This window comes from Manis pentadactyla, chromosome 3, assembly GCF_030020395.1.
Source record: "Manis pentadactyla isolate mManPen7 chromosome 3, mManPen7.hap1, whole genome shotgun sequence".
In the NCBI taxonomy this organism is placed as follows: Eukaryota; Metazoa; Chordata; class Mammalia; order Pholidota; family Manidae; genus Manis; species Manis pentadactyla.
In genome coordinates, this window is record NC_080021.1 from 139,956,829 (window position 1) to 139,976,400 (window position 19,572).

Below are 19,572 nucleotides of genomic sequence, written 5' to 3' on the forward strand. Positions count from 1 at the left end.
CAATCCCTTCACTGTCCAATATATTTACCAGCAGCTTGAAGAAAGACCTAGAAGGCCGCCTTTCCAAATTAGCCAATAACTCCAAGCTGGGGAAAACAATCAATTGCTGAAGACTTGCATCAAAATACCTAAAAAAGAAAAAAGAAAAAGACTCAAGCTAGAAACCTAGGCTGAAATAAACAAGATGAAATATATTTCAAATGAATTCCCACATACAGGCTGAAAAAAATCATATGTACAATTTAAGGATTGAAAAGGCCTGGCTTCACAGTAGTATCTAGAAGAAAAAGACTTAAAAGTTTTAGTTGACAGCAAGGCCTATAGTAGCGACATTTGGCACAGTCCAAACACCCAGGCAGTGGCCGGTGGTCCCGCTGGAAGGGAGCGTCCAGGATAAGAGCAAAGTGGAGGAGCAGCTCCCCAGCACAGCACAGGGAACGGCACACTCGTCTGGGCTAGAACGTGGGGTACGTGGAGCAGGCCTGCAGAAGAATAAAGTAATAAGTGAGGAATGGTGAAAACACGTATCATACGAGGACGGTTACAAAGAACTAGGGTTGGCTAGAGAAGAAAAGGCTCTTGGAAAGACAAGATGGTCCTCTTCAAAGACACGTAGACTGCCTTGGTTCTGGGCACACCCAGAAGACAAAACTAGAGCTTATAGGGAGAAATTATAAGCAGGCTTTAGAAGAGCGTCTCACAACCTAGGTTTGTTTGAAAATGGAATCAGCTGTCTTGGAAAGTTGTGGTGACTTATCATTGAAAAGGAAAGAGAAGAGAATGAGACTTTGTATTTATTGAGGACCTGGTGTGTGCCAGGCATTGGCCTGGAAAATGTGTGTAGTCTCATCTCTTCTTCAGATTTTTCCTCTGAGATAAATATTTATTATTAATACAGAATGCTATATCCAACACTATCCACCTGTAGATGGGTAGTTCATTGAAACAAAGCAAAGCAGGGAATTGCAAAAGATGATAAATACATACTTTAAGCACTTAATTTCAATGTAATACATATGAACATTCTTTCATTCCTCAAAGCCAGTGTTGACCCACACAAGGTTTTACTTGGAAGAGAGCTGCTGGCTAGATCCAGATGGCCTTTCATAAACTCTGTGTGCTGATCATGACTTCTAGTTTTCATTTCTTAAAAGTGGAGCAAGAACTTTAACTCTCTTAAGAAACAATGTGAATTGGGGACTTTTTCCAGGTTTGCATAATTTCATAATTATATTTTTATAATTTTACAACCATCTCATATGTACATAATTCAAAAGCCAGTTTTTACCATGTGATCCAGTAATCTCATTTCCAGGTATAAATACAAAGTAAGTGAAATCACCATCTTGAAGAGATATCTGCACCCCCATGTTCATTGCTGCATTATTCACAATAGCCAAGGCATGGAGACACCCTGTGTCAATTGACATATGAATGAATAAAGAAAAGGTGGTACATATATGTGAAGGAATATTATGCAGCCATTAAAAAGAGAAATCTTACCATTTGTGACAAGCCTGAAGGGTGAGCCTTTGGATGAGCCTTGAGAGCCTTATGCTGAGTAGAATAAGTCAGAGAGAGAGAGACAAATACCATATGATCTCACTTATATGTGAAATCTAAAAAAAAATACTCACAGAAGCAGAGAATATAATAGTGGTTGCCAGAGGGCCAGAGAGATACAGGAAATGGGGAGATGTTGGTCAAAGGATGCAAACTTCCAGCGATAAGTTGAATAAGTTCTGGGGATGTAATGAGCAGCATGGTGACTATATTAATAATAATGTATTGTGTATTTGAAAATTGCTAAGAAGTAGATCTTAAAAGTTCTCATCACAAAAAAAAATTGTAACTATGTAAATTTTATTGTAGTGTTCATTCCACAATACATACACATATCAAATCATTTTGTTGTACATCCTAAACTTACCCACTGTTCTATACCAATTATATCTCAGTAAAGCCAGCAGGGGGTATATTTTGTCAACTTGCCTACTCCAAGTCTTTATGTTGCATTAAACTGTTTCAGAGAAGGTAGGAACAACATTTTTTCTTTTTGACATCCATATGTCATTGATTTTTGGTTAAATTAAATGAGCATTAAAATCAAGGAGAGCTGGCACAGGTTTGGAGGACAATGTGACCGTGTGTGGGAAGGCCTGCCTCTCAGCTGCTGGATGCCCCCTCGGGAGCCCCGTGAGTGTCTGCAGCCAAGCCTGCAGGCCACAGACACTCTTCAGCTCATGGAGTGGACAGAGTGGGCCTAGCTGGAGAGATGGTTAAATGGATGTGTGTTAAGCAAGCTTCTCCTCTACCTTTCATTGCTACAGGTCTTGGCCTCAGAGAAAATAGTAATTCACTCAGGGTCAGACAGTTAAATGAGCTTCTCTATTCCGAATCTCCACTGTGTCCACTGGGGGACCCCAGAACAGTGTGAGGAGGCACTAAATGTACAACTGTCCCTAACATGTTGAAGATACATCAATATCTCCCTGATTTTGGGGAGGGCAGGTACCAAGTGATCTCCAAAGCCCCTCTGACCCTGAAACTGTGAGGATCTCTACTTCAATGGGCCTGTGTGTTTGGGGCTAAGAAGTTTGCTCTATTTTAAATGCCGCATCAGTGTATCTCTGCACCTGCATATATTAGGTGATATTAGGAGATAACACCAATCTCTAGACTTCAGACTAAATGCAAAAAGACATTTCTGAGACAGTTTTGAAGAAATTTGAGTACAGACAAGGAATTTGATAATACCTAGAAATTATTATTAACATGTGTTAATGGCATGCAAATTATGGAGAAAATGCCCTACATAAGGGAGAAATAACTGCACTTTTGGAGTTTGCTTGATAATATTTTATCAAAGATGAAAATGAAAACAACAAAGAAAATATGATTAGGTCACACAACTAAAGCAAAATCTTAATAGTTGTTGAATCTAGGTAATAGATAAATAAGAATTTATACTATTCTCTTTACTTTTGTATATGTTTACATTTTTTTCCAGAACAAAAAGAATCTAAGATCTAAAGCTGAGACCCCGTGGTTATGAAGTGACAGCCAACAGACCCTCCTGAGGACCCCGGATCTGTCCGTGGGAAAATCTGGATGGGAAGAAAGGCAGGCCTCAGCAGGTGTAGATCTGCTTACCGGCCCAAGAAGGTCCTAAATCTTGAGGAGATGAATGCAGACCGACTTTAGCAGCTTCAAGGAGTGGATTCCAGGGCCCTGTGCTTCACACAGCACCCTCACTTCTTCGGTCACTCAATTTCTCCCTGGGAGGAACCAAAGAAAGCATTTCCTAGACATCGGACTCCAGGGCCCCCTGGGTTCTCCCAGAAGCTTATGAAACCCACAGACTCCTGGGCCAGAGAACAGACTGAGCGGTGGCAGAGCCCTGGGATCGGGGTGTTCGATTCATTTCCCCAGTGGCCCTGGGACCTCCCAAGTGGCTCAGCCCCCAAGTCTCACCAAAGAGGAATTTGGCCGAGGAGAGTGCTGTACGCTGCTCAGGGTCCTCATCCCCACGGCTTGCCCTCACTTTTCACAGCCTTGCCCTCTGCCAGTCTTGTGTGGGAGAAGCTGCCTTCCCCGCGCCCCTGAGAAAGGGCGGGCCCTGGGGGCTCCGGCCCGCGGGTGGGAGAGGAAAGCCAGGCGCTCCGTGAAAGCCCCGCTTCCTCAGGTTCTGAGAGGCTCACCCCATCCCAGGCACTCTTGCCTGGTTGGAGCCACCTGCTCTTTGTCTACCCCCTCTACCCCCTCCCATCCCCTCAACCACCGCCTCATCTTCTCCAATCCCTTCTCCACAATATTGAACCCTGCCTGGGGCTAAGGAGTTCTTAACGGGGGGAGGCGTTCTAAGAGGAAAGAAGACAGGGGGGAGCCAGAGGGTATCTGTTACAGCCATTATATTCCACTCAGGATCCTATTTTGCATCTTCGCTTGTGCCCATAAACTGATCCTAGAGGACGGAGCCCAGAAATTTGCCTCGGCAAGTTCATTAAAACCGAGCCCGGTTGCTCAGTCCCATCACAGTGAAACACTGCCACCACGTGGCCACTCTGGGTCACCACAGGCGGCCGCCCCCTTCCACTGCCCCCGCCTCCAGTGGGGTGAGGTGCGCAATACTGATGGAACAGGTGGGCGCACACAGCCCTGCCGTCTTCTCTTAACAACTATTTTACCTGTGTTAATGGAAATACCTTCACGTGGTATAAAACTCGTAAAGTCCGCAGGCTCTACAACAGAAGGTCTACCTCCCCACCCGAGGCATTAATTAAAGGGAGCATTTCTTGTGTGGCCTGCAGGAGGCGCTCTAAGCACACACACAGAAACGGTTTCTCCATGCCAGTGTGGCATGCCTGCCTGTTGTGATCATTGCTATCTACCTTCCGTGTCATAGACATTCTGAATAAATATATGACCTGTCTGTGCCTTGAGTTTTGCATCCACTATATCTCATGCACAGTCCCTTTTATTTGCAACTGACAAAAATCCCATCTCGCACAAATACAGCCAGAGACACTAGGAGATAATGAAGACGCGATTTTAGCCAAGCAGCCGTTCCTGATCATACAAAACCAACTCAGACCACCCAGTGCGGAATAAGTCTTAGAAAGCCTTTAGTCCAAAGTTCTCATCCTACAAATGTGAAAACAGAGAGGGAAAGGGCCTTCCTGAGGTCACACAGCACTTGCCTTCCGGGCTCATGTAGAGTCCCTTGAATGCTTAGTTACCAATCTGTATTTAACCACATGCCTTGTCCCCTGCTCCCTGTCCAAAGGACCCTGTTCCCAAGTGCCCAGGGCTGACCTTCCCAGCATCTTCTGCAGCTGATCCCGCAGTACCCAGGCCTGCCTCTGAAGGCAACTCCAAGGACTCTCCTCATCCTGAGCAGCCCAGAGCACCAGCCCACGGGGTGAGCGGGACAGAATTAGCTTCAGCTGCTGAGAGCCCAGATGGTGCTGCAGCCTGAGACCTTCTGATGGGAAGAACTGTTAAAAATCCTCAAGTGAGTGGCCAAGGGAACTAACAGAATCTCTTCTGATCTCTTTACAATTGGATCAAGTTACAAAAATATGCTGTGTGTATCAATTAATCTCTGATGTCATAAAATGTGAGGTAAAACATAATAAAAGAGCTTGAGGACTGCCTTGCATGTGAAACTGTTTTTAACATGCATTGACTGTCAGCATGTTGCTATGAATGTTTTATTATCTGTGTAAGGTGTGTACATTATACACCTATTTAGGTGAAGTATATGTGCTACACTTTACACTGCTATTAGCATAATGCTAACTTGAAGAGTATCAGGCAAAATATTTACATCTCCATTCCAGGAAGAAAGGAACACAAATATTACTTGTTTTTTTCCTGAATTGAAAGTTTCATAATTAATTGGGTGCACTGCAAGTTTTAACTTTTTGACTTGCTATATAATGGATCATTATGAAACAGATCCGCAAATTATCCTTTTTTTAATGATATATGTATAGAAGTAATGCTAGCTGGCACTTTGATTTTAAGAAATGAATCAAATATTTGTTTTAGAAACATGGAAAATGGGAAAGCCAGAATGTGTACAGGAAGGAATGTAGGATCGTGGAGTGCTAAGCTGGTATCTGAGTGATGGACCCCTAGCACAACATCCTTTTTTATAAGATGGGGAAACGGAGGCACAGGGAGCTCAGAGGCTTGCACATGTCTCCAACTCCACCACACATCATCTCCTGAGGGTAACAGCCAGGAATGCGGGGGTCTCTGGGTTCTCATTCCCTGTCAGCAGCTACCAGGCAGTGAAATCCCGGGACATCATCTGCTCTCTCTAATCCGGATCCCCCACCAGTAAAGTGGGGAGGATAGACCAGAGGACATCTATGGTGAGCAATTTCCGAAACTCCGTCCCATAACCATAAAACTAAACATTTCAACACACACAAACTAGCACACACAGATTTGCATCATAGTCCATAAAACAGAAACTAGCCACAGCCTTGTGGCCTTCCTTTCTATCGGGAATGTTCTCATCCACTGCACTTGAACTTCTTGCCAGTCAGGGCTGCAGGTTTAAAGCCATTTCCTCACACCTGGGTCTGACCCCACACCACCTTCCCACCAGCAGGTCCAGGTGGGTGCGGAGGGGCAAGTCTCTCTGCAGCGTGCTGAGTCATCCTTCCCAAGTAAGTTGCTTCTAGAGAAATTTGGAAGTAGATCCAGAAGTCCCTGCAGCCAAGCAGAGAGAATAATCCGGCGTGCGCATTACAGCTGCATGCATTGGAGGGCGGGAGAGCCGAGGCAGGGACCATGCTGCCTTCACCTGTCCTGTGATGACCCCGAAGGTGCAGGCATGCCCGGGGGCAGGTGTGGGCTTCCCCTGGGTCTGTGTCACCAGAGAGACCTGGGGGCGGTTTAACCTCTGCTAAGCCAGGCTGGCTGCAACATGGGTCCCTGCTAAGTTCCCAGGGAGGGAACAGAGGGATAATTTACCAGTTACCTGGCTGGCGACCTGTCAGCAAGCAACCCTAGAACAACTCAGAGGAGAGCCTGTTCCTTCTGACTCGCATTTGAATGAATCTTCCCAGCTTCTACCACCCCCCCTCCCTGCCTGCCCCCCAGATGCTACCCAAACCTTCTCCCAACATCCACGCCCACCACCACCTTCCTCCCAGGTTCAGCCTCTGGCCCGTCTCCTGGTATTTTGGCTGGCATTGCCAGTGAACAGCTGAAAGCCCTGAATGCCAGCTCCTACTAGTTGGCCCCTGAATGACATGGGCCCGTGGAGGCAATTGGCAAAGATGAAAGTGAAGATGCTTTGGGAGAAGCCCACTTTCTGTCGCCAGAGGCAGCATCATCCAAACCCTCTGGTTTCCCTTGGGAACAGGTACTTCAAGGTACTGAGTCGTCCCCAAGTTCTGAACAGACCCAAAATGACAGCTGAGTGCACCTGTGAGCCCACTGAAAACAGGGAGCAGGTCCCAGCTGCCTGCCGACCTTGCCCATAAATGGATGGCCTGCTGGAGGATGGAAATGGGGAGAAAAGTGTATCTCCGAGCCATGGGTGTTCAGCATGTGAGGGGTGTTCAGCATGTGAGGGGTGTGCAGCCAGCTCTAACCTGTGTGCCCTCACCAGGACAATGCCCCTTTTGAGGCAAGCAGTAAGTTTTCTGCACAAAAGTGACTTCTGCTCCAAAGCTACATAGCCCAGGGCTGCAGTTGCCCTTTTTAAATTTGTCCATGGGAAGAGACACTTTCTCCCAAAATTTACACATAGAGGCCATCGGGGGTCCTCACTCTCTGGAGCCTTTCCCCAAACACCCTGACTGCCCACTCCACTCCGCCCTCCCTGCAGACCCTGCCAGGTGCACTTGCTGCCCTGATCACCTGCAGGCTATGCAGGACGCCGCCGCTCCCTGCCCTTCTCCCAGACCCAGGACAAGGACCCAGAGGGAAACAGCCCTGACCTGAAGAAGTGTTTACAGCACACAGGTGCTCAAAAAATGTTCTTCCAATAGAAAAGGGAAATAATAGCAAGGATTTGTTAAGTTGCAATATTAATAAATGAAACACACATTGTAAACAAGAAAAATACAGCAACTTCCCAACTGGTCTGGTCTCCTTCTAGTTCATTCCCCACACAGCAGCCAGAACCAAATTTTCCAAAGCACAAATATGATCAAATCCAACCTTGACATTCCAGGAAAGTGGATTTGCTACAAGAGAGATGTTCCACCCTTACCTGAACAGGCCCAGTCCAGGGGCCCTTCCCTGTAGAAATGGTACCTGGGGCTTGTTCCTTAAATGATCCTATATTCACTCATTGGTTAGAGGATTCTAATTGTATGATGCATATAAAAATTAACTGAAAGTGATTTCCACACTATTACTGCATCTGTGTCTCCGAACCTTACATGGGTGGTATGATTGGAGAACCTTAGGGCTCAGATTACTGGGGCTTTGTTGAGCTCCAGATAGAGTTGTATGAATTTATTTGTGCCTGCGTTAATAAATGTACTTTAATGTATGTCTGTGTGGCACACAATTTCATCCGAGCCCCTCTGATGTTACCTACCTCTAAATACTGGTGGTTACCATGATTCACCAGAGAAGACTCTAAGCCCTGTATGTGACCACACACACTAAAGGTCACATTTTCAACGTGAAAACAAATATGTCAGTGGGAGCCAGGAGAAGGTGGAGGGGCCCCAAGAAAACCCTGCTGCTCTCAAACCTACAGTTGCTGGAGAGAAGGGCTATCTGGTAAGAAGCATCCAAGATGGGAAGTTTCTATGAAAAAGTCAATATGGTCTCACCCACACTTTTTGAACTCCTAAAAACACCCCTGAGAGTGTCACGTGTGGAAATAATGCTGTCTCCTGCTGTCCTGCCTCTCAGTCACCCATCCAGTGTATACACACAGAGGCACTGCAGTGTGCCGAGCACACATCTCAGGTCCATTAAGAGCCACTGAAGACAGTGATGGTAAAGCCAGGCTTGCATACAGCCGATGCCCTCACCCCATCACACCCAGCCTCCCCGACAGTGTGTGAGCACAGCAGGGCGTGGGCAATGCCCAGATGAGCAGGACCCAGTCCCAGAAACAGGAGGCTGCTGCCGCAGTGCAACATGATGCACACTTGATTCCATGAAGTGGTGACGGGCTGGGGCTTGGGATGGGCTGAGGAATCAATGCTGCCTGGGGCATCGGGGGGAAGCTTCTTCCTCATGATAAACTCAGCACAATGACCACGCAGACCCTCCTCCGTCCGGCGCCCACCCCTCGTGCCTTTCACCCTCTCCCACGGAGCCGCCTGTGGCTACTTCTCTGTCACCCACACAACCTCATCACCCATTGTTCCCTGGCCTGTCCCTGGTATGACTCACCCTGCGGGTCCAAATCCTTGCTTCTAATCGAGACTCTGAGCATCTCAACACATTTCCAGGAAGAATTTATTTCTTCCAAAGGGAGGAAAGCAAGAAGGCTTCATGTAGGTAGAACTTGATGAACAGGAGGTATTTTTATATAGGCCCACAGGGAAGAGGAAGTCCCAGTGAGGGCAAGTTGGAAGCAGGAAAGGAAAGAGGAACAGAGGCAACGGCCTCAACCCAGCAGGACACACAGGGTGAGAAGGGGAGGTAGGGGAGAGAGAGAGCTGAAGGCTGGCCAGAATGTGCAGGGCCTGGAGGGCCGGCCCGGGAAGGGGGCTCCACTTAGTGGGATGGGAAGAACTGGGGGGTGGAGGGGGCTAGGGGGCAAGACACAACATTTTGAAAGATAGGCTGTTAGGTCTGGAGGCTGATTCAATCTGAGAAGGGCAAGGGGCACCAAGTGCTCAAAGAAAACTGGGAGTATTTGAGCACACAGGAGCATTGCAGTGTACTTTAGAGGTCTGACAGGGAGAGGTTAAGAGCCCAAGCCTACAGGCTGTGTGACCTTGGGCTTGTTGCTTCCCTACTCTGAGCCTCTGTCTTCGCCTCAGAGAAATGGACATTACAATAGTCCATACTGTGATGGTTAATTAATTATATATGTCAACTTGACCAGGCCACAGGGTGCCCAAACTTTTGGTCAAACATTATTCTGGATGTTTCTACTAGGACGGTTTTGGATGAGGTTAACAATTTAATAGTTAAAGTAAATGTGCATAGGCCTCATCCAATCAGTTGAAAGCCTGGATAGAACAAACAAACAAACCCTCCCCCAAGCAGGAGAAAACTCTCCCTGAATCTGCCTTTGGACTTCATCTGCACCAGCTCTCCTGGGTCTCAAACCCACTGGCCCACATTGCAGATCTGGGTTTACCAGCCTCCATAATCACATGAGCCAATTCTTGCTTTAAAAAATCTTTTTATACACACACACACACACACACACACACACACACACACACACACACACACATCCCATTGATTCTGTTTCTCTAGAGAAACCTAATATACACACATCATGGCATTGTGCAAATAAAGTGAACTTACACCTGCAAAGCACTTAGAACAATGCCTGGCACAAAATAAGTATTAATCTGAGATATAAATATGTGTAAATTAGGATTATTCTTCATCTAGGAAGGTTGAACATCATTTGAGCTCCTCTAATCAGGAATCCACACCACAAAGATGTTCAATTAGTGAAATTGGAAGAACAATCACAAATCCATACTCCTGTTAAAGAAAAGCCATGCACCAAACTCAGGAAGGTAGAGGGGTAATTGCTCAGGTTTTAAGTCATGCTGGTGCAGTCCCCAACAAGCCTGCCTGACCCTCCCCTGACATCCCCAGGAACTGTCACAGTGTATTTGGCTAACAATTCACAATAAGATTGCAGATAGTTTTTAGCCCTGTACCGTTAGAAATTAACCTGCAGAAATTAAGTTGTGTTGACTTTAGGACCTGGTAGAAACTTGACCCCCAAAGCTGTTGATGTCCCTGTGCTGTAGAAGGTTAGTCATATATCTGCTTGGTCATCTGGTTGGGCCCCCCACTTCCCTAAGGACCCCACAAATCCTTCTCCTTCCAGTGCTCTGAACCAGCGCTCCAGTCACCCTGCTGGTTCCCTCATTAAAGAATTAAATCAAATGTTGATGCCTGGTTACTCTCTGTTTGTAGGAAAATTATGTTTCACACTCTAGAGGGAGCCAAATCTGTACCAGGGGGTCCATGATTTCACACGAGATGTTTGAAATAATGTTTTCATGGATGAAAAGATGCTGCCAGAGAAATATGCCCAGCACAGTGTTTCTCAGCCTTTTTTGCAGTTTTGTCTCCTCTCAGTAGCCTTTTTAGACATCTTTTCCCCAATCATCCCCCTCTTGTGTAACTTTAATACAACAGGTATACTTATATGTGTTCATAAACTGTGGCCATTTGGAGGGCCCCAAACCATTGTAATAGCCAGTATTTTTCACACCCTCTCTAAGAACCCATGTGTTCTCAGTGGGGCAATAGGGTCCCAAGGGAGGACTTGGAGCTCTACCTTACCACTTATTTGATCTTGGGGAAGTAACTTCCTTTCCCAAGGAACCCAGCTATGGAACCCAGGGGTGGGAAGAGAGTGGGGGCACCACCCTTCCCAGATGTATCTGGGCAAAGTAACTGGACTCTATCAACTGCCCCTGTCTATAGGCACACCCATCCTGCTCTGGGGTTTGGGGTTTGAGGTTTGTTTATTTGTTTGGCCTGGCAGGTCACAGTGTCTTGAAGCTCTCCTTTTTTATTTCTATTAAAACTATTGTTAACTATAAATTGTTCATTATTCACAGTTTAATACTTTGCCCCTTACAGATGTGAAGCCCTGCCCAAGCACCCCAGCTGCCCCAGTCTCCCCACTTCCCTGTGTGCCTGCTTCAGCTGCTGTGAGCAACAGCTTCTGCAGCAGAGACCATTTCTGTCCCTCAGAGGAACATGCTGGGAAGACTTAGAAGACCTTCTATTAAAATAATTCTTCTATTTCAATACTTCGACTGAAATGATCAGAGTAGAGATGAAATGACAGCTTCAAAGGGAACCCTCATAGAACTTTAAGTTATTTAAAGTTATGGGTCCTTAAAATGTAGAATGTTTCTCACTCTAGATTCAGAAACCCTGGAGAGAACTAGAAACCCCACTAGATTGGGGTCTGCAGCTCTGTGGAGACCATGTAAGGGACAAGGCTTACACGTGATGCCATCTCAGGGGAGCCCCTTTCTGGGGAAATGGAGGGATAGGACTGGAAAATGAGCCCAGGGTGGCATCTACAGAAGCAAGGAGGGGATGCAGGAGAGAACCCCTTTCTTATCTCCAGATCATCAGAGAGATGCGCTTTCCGTTACTCAAGATTAAACCTCAAAAGTTTGATCCAAACTTTTGAAAAGAAGAAGCAGGGCAAAAGTTTCAAATAAGCCCTGAATCAATCAATTATTCAACTAGAAAAGATCAACAACATGGCTAGTACAGCCAGCAGCACAGTTAAAGTGACACTGAAAGAGAAACAGTGGGAAAGAGGGTTTTTCTCCTAGAGTTTCAAGACAACCCAAAGAATAAAGGGCAAAGAATTCAAACCTAGATTTCTCAGACCAGCCCACATGGTTTTCTTCCCACTCATTTAGTCCTTCACACCCAAGTGTCTTCCAAATGCTTTTGCAATCCACTTGAGTCCTCTGCATGACTGAATTTAAATCAGATCACTTTAATATAGGGAATTTTCTTGAGTGTCTCCTAAGCCCACCAGTACACGCATTTCCAGTGCAAAGAAGAAAACTGATACTGGATTTCTATCATCAGTAGAATTTTCCTCCTAAGTATGAGCAAAAGAAAATATATAAGTGAAAAATAACAACTGCTATCTGGGATCAAATGAAATCAAATATTTCTGATGTTCTAGAAAGAAACATTTTCTAAGTCATCAAGTATAACTACGTAAAGTTACTCCTGCCACTTATTACTCACAAAGATGCACCAAATTTGTCAGCACACTTTCTCTATGGTGCAACACATTTTGTAAGTCTCCTCCTACTGCCACTGAAAATTGTGTATTTTTCAGCTTAAGGCTACATACAGCCAATTCCTGTTATTTGTGTAGTTATGTTCTATAAATTCACTGCAAACATTGAATTAGTAAATACTGAACCATTGCTCCTAGGGGAAAAGCAATGTTTGGTTCCTGAGAACCTCTAGTCATATTTTCCTCAACCAATCAATACATAACTTTATTTTATGTATATTTCCATTTAAAGGTCTCTTATTTAATATATATTGTTGATCCATTAACACTGAGCCCAACCAATAGCACCATAGCTCATGCCTGAATGCAGCTCATCTAATACATGTATTTTCTCTGTAAGGTACATCATGTCCTTCTCGCCCTTGGGAACACTAGACAGCACTTCAGCATATGTTTGAGAGTTATTTTAAACAGCAAAATCACCAACAGGAAGCAAAAGAGTGCAAAAGAAAAAATGTGGCACTAAATAAACTGTGAAAAAGACATTTATTTACAGTATGAGGGTTAAAACCAGAAGGCAGAGCATCACCTTGTTTGACCTGTGCTGGGAACAAGAGACTCAGACTTTTCTCCAAAATGCACACATCCACAAATGACCGTGAAAGTGCTGATTCTGAGTACTGATTTTCAGATTACAAGTAAATTCTAGCGAGTAGGTGAGTTCACTAACACAGAATCTGTGAATAATGAAAATATCAATGGTATGTCTGACTTTAGCTCCTATAGCAGAGAGTATCAGAGCTGAGCTTGGGGTGTCTTCCAAATATATAAGACTTCAAACCCAATATAAATACTTCACTTCCATTCTTTGTGTTTGCAAGAATCCCACCCTCCTCTTGCCAGTGAAGGGGAGCAGAATATGCCACCACAAAATATGCCTCTTTGTCTTACTGATTATTTTGAATTAAAGGTACTCAAGGAACAACTAGTGCAAGAAGGACACTCTGACCCTCCTTTGTCCCCTAAAAGCAGGACATAAATCTCCCATGTGAAAGTTACCTTCCTGGACCAGGAGAAAGAAAGGCCTCCTTATCACCCAAAATAAGGAATTAGAGCTGAGAAGGTTGAATAAGCAACCGTGTTACTTCTTCAGCAATTGCCTAGCCTCAGCCCAAGCTCCTTTGTCTTTCCAATTCATCACAAACGTATTATTCTTTCTCTAAAAGGTACAAAAGCTTCCTGTGCCAGTCACATCATTGAGCCTCATATTTTTAGGGGTCCCATCATACAAAATTAAATTTGTTTTTCTCCTCTTATCTGTCTTACGTCGATTTAATTATTACACCAGCCAAAGAACCTGAAAGAGAAGAGAGACAGTTTCTGCCCCTAGAGCAACCAGTTTTACCTGTTTAGAAAGTTCTTCCTCCCTTGCTAGGCCGACAGTCTCAGTGGTTAAAAGAATGGAACTCTGGAGCCTTGACACCTGATTTTGTATCCCATCATTTACAAGCCTTGGCCTTTGGCAACTCAACCTCACTGAGCCTCAATTTCTTATCTTTAAAATGGGGATAATAAACTACCTACCTCATTGGGCTGCTGAGAGACATTATGGATAAAGTGAAGGTTCCTGTGGCCAGGATTCTCACCTGGCCCTGGTCGGATAGCTCGCTACACACCTGTGGGCAATACGTTGCTATTGACTCTATATAAAGAGCTCCGCCCAGTGCTCTGGGTGACACGGTGGCACAGCTGCAAGGCTGCAGGAGAGCAGAGATGAGGCTGGAGTGGTGGCAGCGCCGAGGACAGAGACTGAGACGGCTGTGGAGGTGGAGAGGCCCAGAGGCAGAGACTGGCTTGCTGAGTGCAGACTCGCTCTGAGGGGACAGGATCATGAGTGGATTGGATTCTAGTGATTGACCTGCCACTGTGGGAATAAAGTTGGGTGTAACCCTTTCACCCCCAAGAACGTTCTACTGTCATTTCTTTGGTCATATTGAACCCATAGTGAATTTGCCTGGGGCTGAAACCCATTGGCAAGACAGACATTTAAATGACACAGTAAGTTTAAAGCACTTACCTACATGCCTAACAGGGCCTGAACAGAAACATTTCCCACTGCAGTCACACAGAAGCCATACATGTCACACTTCTTTCCTTCTGGTTTTCAGACCTGTGAGCTACATTGCCAGCACTGTAAGAGAGAAAATTACAGTGTCCTTAGAAGATTCATTTTAACAGGATTTCTTCTTTAACTATTCAAGTGAATTTAATCACAGAAAAAGGAAAACAAATGTAGTTTCATGGGAGTTCCCTAGTGTTTTCCAGATCACAAGCTCTCTCTTAGCAAACTGTCCACCTCTGTAAAGTGAAGGTTTCATCAATTATCTCCAAGGACCAGCAGAACAGTAATGTTCCAGCCCTCACTTCTGAGCACATTTTCCCTCCTCTTACCCTGTCCCCTCCAAGATGCTCCAGCTATTTTAATTTTGACTACCAAAATTAAAAACAAAAATTCATAAGATACTTTTGTATCTTGAGTCTTTGTTTACTGCAGTGGTTCTCAACTGGGGGCAATTGTGCCTGTGTGAGGACAATTGACAAAGTCTGGAGACATTTCTGATTGTTACAAATGGGCCTGGGGAGGTACTATGGCCTCTATCGGGGGAGGCCAAGGACACTGCCAACATCCTACAAGGCACAGGACAGCCCCCACAACATGGAATTATCCAGCCAAAAACAGCACTAGTGCCCAGGCTGAGAAAGCCTGGTTTCTCTTAAAAGCTCAATTCCCACAGATGACTTCATTTCCACTGGCCTTGAGATCCAGGGATGCAGGATCAGTGGGGCCGCCTGCTTGGCATCATGTTCTAGTCACAACCTTTGATTTCCTGCCAATTCTGAGAGTATGTGATCTGTAGCATTACTGGCTATTTGGACCCCCAACAAAGCTTAATTCTGCCCTAAACCTAGTTTCAATAGCCTTCTTCCTAGAATAAGATCTGACCAAGCTATTTTTAAAAACCTTAAACTAATATCTAGAAATGATAAGTGGATTTGGTTAAGTCACAGGACTTCAACCTCTGTGGAAATAATCATGTAGAACAGCTTTACCCTGATAAAGAATTAGCACCTGGTTGAAGATGGGAAGTTGGTTGCTGGAGTGGCTTTAAATTATGAATAACTGATGCTCACACCTTCACACTTACTCTTCCTCGCTCTGGAGAAAACATAACATATACACCTAATGATGCTTTCAAGTTCTTTTCAGCTGAGAGCCTTTTTTGTCTTTGCTAATCCTGCTGTTCCTCAGAAGCTTACCAGAATCACTATATGCTCTACAACTATTTCCCAGATTGTTTTTGACCAGCTTCTGGAGGACACAGTCCCTTAACACCCACACTAAGCAGTAATAGTAAGACAGAGTTTCCTCTCTGACATCACTGGCTGCTTCCACAACATGCTTAAAACCCACCAGGATAGCCTTTAAGGGGTGTATGAAATAGTCTCATGCTGCTATTAGCTCTTCCAGTCCAGGCCGAGCAAACACCATGTGATTAGATAAAAAAAGAAAGGTAGTAGCAATTACCTCCATGTTGTTCAACTCCATTTCCTTATGGTGGGGGCGGGGGGTTACAACTGAGCACCCTGTGGAAGGCACCCCCAGGCCTCTCCAGTTATCTCCTTAGACCTGCAGATAACAACCTGCTTACAAGGATTTTAAATCGCCCTTTCCATTTTTTCATTTTGTATTTGATCATCTCATCAATAGCACCAGAAATGAGTGCCCCCATCTGACTGATAAGGAAAACTGAGCTAAAGAGAAGTTGCATGCCTTGCCCCAGGTGGTCACATGACTAATGCAGGCTCTAGAGTTAAGTCCCCCTCTCTCTGGCTGCCTGGGGAGATTATTACTGGAACATGAGCTGAGATACTTTCACAAACTACCAAGAAAGAATTGTACCTCCTCCTGACTAACAAAAACATTTGTGATGGTATCTAGTGGACATGTCCCTGCTACTGCGCACCCACCTCATTCCATCTTCAGTTATAATGTAGGCAAATAATTGGTTCCTTTATAAGTCATTAAATCTTTACTCTTAAGATTTGCTAAACTCTACAGATAGATAACCATAAGGGTAGAAGCTATAATACACATTTTATTAGGGAGGAAACTTAGGTCTCGAGAAGTGGAAGTGGTCTGAGTCCCAGAACTGTGGATTTAGACCCAGATCTACCTGAGTCCAGAGCCCAGACATTTACCCTACACACTTCTCTGCCTCCACCATTTTTGCAACTGAGAGATAAAATCCATAGAGTACACACATTTTTATGTCACTATACCCAAATCAAGGGACAGAACTTTTCCATCCAGTCGTCAGGAGACCCCCACACTTTTATGGGTTTTATCTCCTTGAGCTCTACCAGGTTCTCACAGAGAATATTGGCAAAAAAAATTCCTCCTGCTTCTGGCAGGGGAAAAGGAACCACTTTGAAATACACCACACACTCTGTTCTTCTTCACAAGGCCCACCCTCAAAAGAAACGATTTTACCAGAGCCTGGCCTCCTCTGGTTTTATTAGAGCCTAACTGAGCTGGGGGAGGGGAATTCTCACCTCCAGCTCACTCTGACCACCCTGCCCCACCTCTAAGAGGGGAAAACGTCTGAGAAGCACTTGTAAAGTCCGCAGTCCAGAGGCACCAGCTCACTAAAAGCTGAGACCCAATCATAGGACAATAGAATTATTCTCCTACCCCCACACCTTACCACCAAATTACTGAACACCTGTTAACAGCAATTGCCTTTACATACTACATCATGTCTGACAATCAAGAAAAATTCTAAGACCTACTAAAAAGCAAAAAAAATTTTTTTTTGAGAAGACAGAGTTAGCTTTAGAATGAGATTCAGACATGGCAGGAATGTTAGAATTATCAGACTGGGAACTTAAAACAACAATAATTCACATACTAAATTAAATGGCCAGAATCCTATTAAAATGGCCAAAATCCAGAACACTGACAACATCAAATGCTGTCTAGGATGTGGAGACACAGGAACTCCCATTCATTACTGGTGAGAATGCAAAATGGCACAGCCACTTTGGAAGACAGTTTGGCAATTTCTTACAAAACTAAACATACTCTTACTCTAAAATCACATAATCACACTCCTTGATATTCACTCCATACTCACTGCTGCTCCTAATTCAGATCTGCATTGTCCCCTCCTTTGAGAGGAGGCATAAAGGAGGAATGGAAGCCCTCTCTCGTACCTGAATAGGATCACCTGTAGTTTCAAGTGATTTTATTTTAAAAGGTAACTGTTTAATAGTCTCTCCGCAATGGAAAGGCAATTTAGAAGATTACTAGAATGAGTACTCGAAGGAGGATAGAGGGGAGCAGTAGGAACTATGTTAATCTTATACATCAGTCTTACAGTGTTTTGTTTTAAATACCTTTTACCTCTTTTTCATTAGTCTTTTGCAATGAATCTTTCAATGAAACTATTTTGGAATTTTGAAGGCTTTTGGAGGCTTCTACATGCCGATTAAAATATGTACCCCATTTGTTTAATTCGGAACCCGTACATCCAAGAGCATTTCTTACATGATCTTATCTAATTGGAACTTTTCCCATAATTGCCATCATAATTCTAGGTTGTCTTTAATGAAATTTTGCCATTTTTTGTAAATATCTATAGCTTCAGGACCACAGTCTTTATACATGAAATAAGTAGGCAGGCTGGAAGGTGGCACACTCGATTCTTTGGATATAAAGGATCCCATTTATTTTAACTAGGCCTTTGGGTTTCTTAGAATCAAATAACACCTTAGAGGAGCATGTCACCAGGTGGGGTGTTTCACAACATACCTTGTTGTGTGGAAATTTTCTTGGGGTTGGCAGGCAACCTAGTGTCAATCTAACCAGTTCCATGATGAACTTATCCTATCACAGGACTCTTCTTGAGATGGAAAGCCTGGTAACTGCCTTTAAATGCTCAACCTGTGCCCAACAAGATTTTCACTAACAACAGCCTTTACTGGACCCAGTGCAGCTTAAGTCAGACCCCATCCAACCCTAGACATAGTACAGATTTAACTCAGACCTAGTCCAATGCTGGCCAGTAAAAGAATCCCCATGGAATGTTGGACTGTGGAAAAGGATTGAACTAACAGACTGCAAAAAATGGGGAAGGCGGAGTAATTCTGTAAAAATGGATAACTGGAGCTGTCATCCACAGCTCCCAACTTGGAATGTGGGGAAGGATTCTAAACAAATGGGGAACTACACAGGAACCACCAGGCATTCCCAGAGTAGAATTTGGGGAGAGAATCAAGGGCTCAGGTTTCTATTCAAATGGGAACTAACTGGAAAACCAATTAGATCAGGAGATTGACACAAAGAGAACCGAGCTCAGAACAGAGAGGAACTAATGCACAAACCCCAGAAAAGCAAAAAAGGCAGTACTCAAAGGGATTACCATGTGCCACACCTGTTTCTCATCCCCAAATGACATCAAAAGTTTACTTTGGCTCCTGTTACTGCCACCAAATCTGTTAAAAAAACAAATTCAACTGAGTAAATTTGAAGACCTAATTGGCTTTACTGAATGATTCACGAATCTGGCAGCTTTCCATCTAGCAAGTGGGAAGGAGCTCCGAGGAGCTGTATGAAATGGACGGCTTTGTAGGCAGAAGGAAGGTGGAATGAGGAAGTTAAAAGCCTGGATTATTTCAGGTAAGGTTTCCCTCCCATAGGGAAATAGGGAGTCTTATCATGCAGATTACCTCACTAGTGCTCGTCAGGAAATTACAGAGTGATTGGTTTAAAATTCCACTCCTGGGAGAGACTGAAACTGCAATTAGGTTAGGTAGTGAGACTTGGTTAGGCTTAGCAAGTGACCCTATTTTGGATTTGTGGGGTTTTTTTTTACACAGTATGAAAATTGAAGTTGGGATGCCATTTTTATTCTAGGTTATGTGTTTCTCCAGAACTGTGCACTAAATAAGTCATATTTTCCCCACTAACTTGATATGTCAACTTTTTCATGTAATAAATTCCTCTATGTAGCCAGATATATAGGGGTTGGCTGGGAGTCTTTCAGTATAACTTCTAGTGTGTGACTTAATCTTTCTGGATTTCTCTTTTCTCA

General features: G+C 44.3%; 1 long non-coding RNA gene across 3 annotated transcripts in view; it reads right to left on the reverse strand.

Annotated features, from left to right (window-relative positions):
* LOC130683180 (uncharacterized) overlaps positions 1–19,572 on the reverse strand; it is a 47,310-nt gene that overhangs the window by 18,493 nt on the left and 9,245 nt on the right. For 2 of the 3 annotated variants that reach the window (XR_008996797.1, XR_008996798.1), the window contains exons 2-4: positions 14,496–14,609; positions 3,154–3,278; positions 29–128 (exon numbers count right to left, since the gene is read on the reverse strand). This is a non-coding gene — a long non-coding RNA (uncharacterized LOC130683180). Of the gene's footprint in view, positions 1–28; positions 129–3,153; positions 3,279–8,883; positions 9,042–14,495; positions 14,610–19,572 lie in introns of those variants that run through there. The other variant, XR_008996796.1, reaches the window with a different exon arrangement.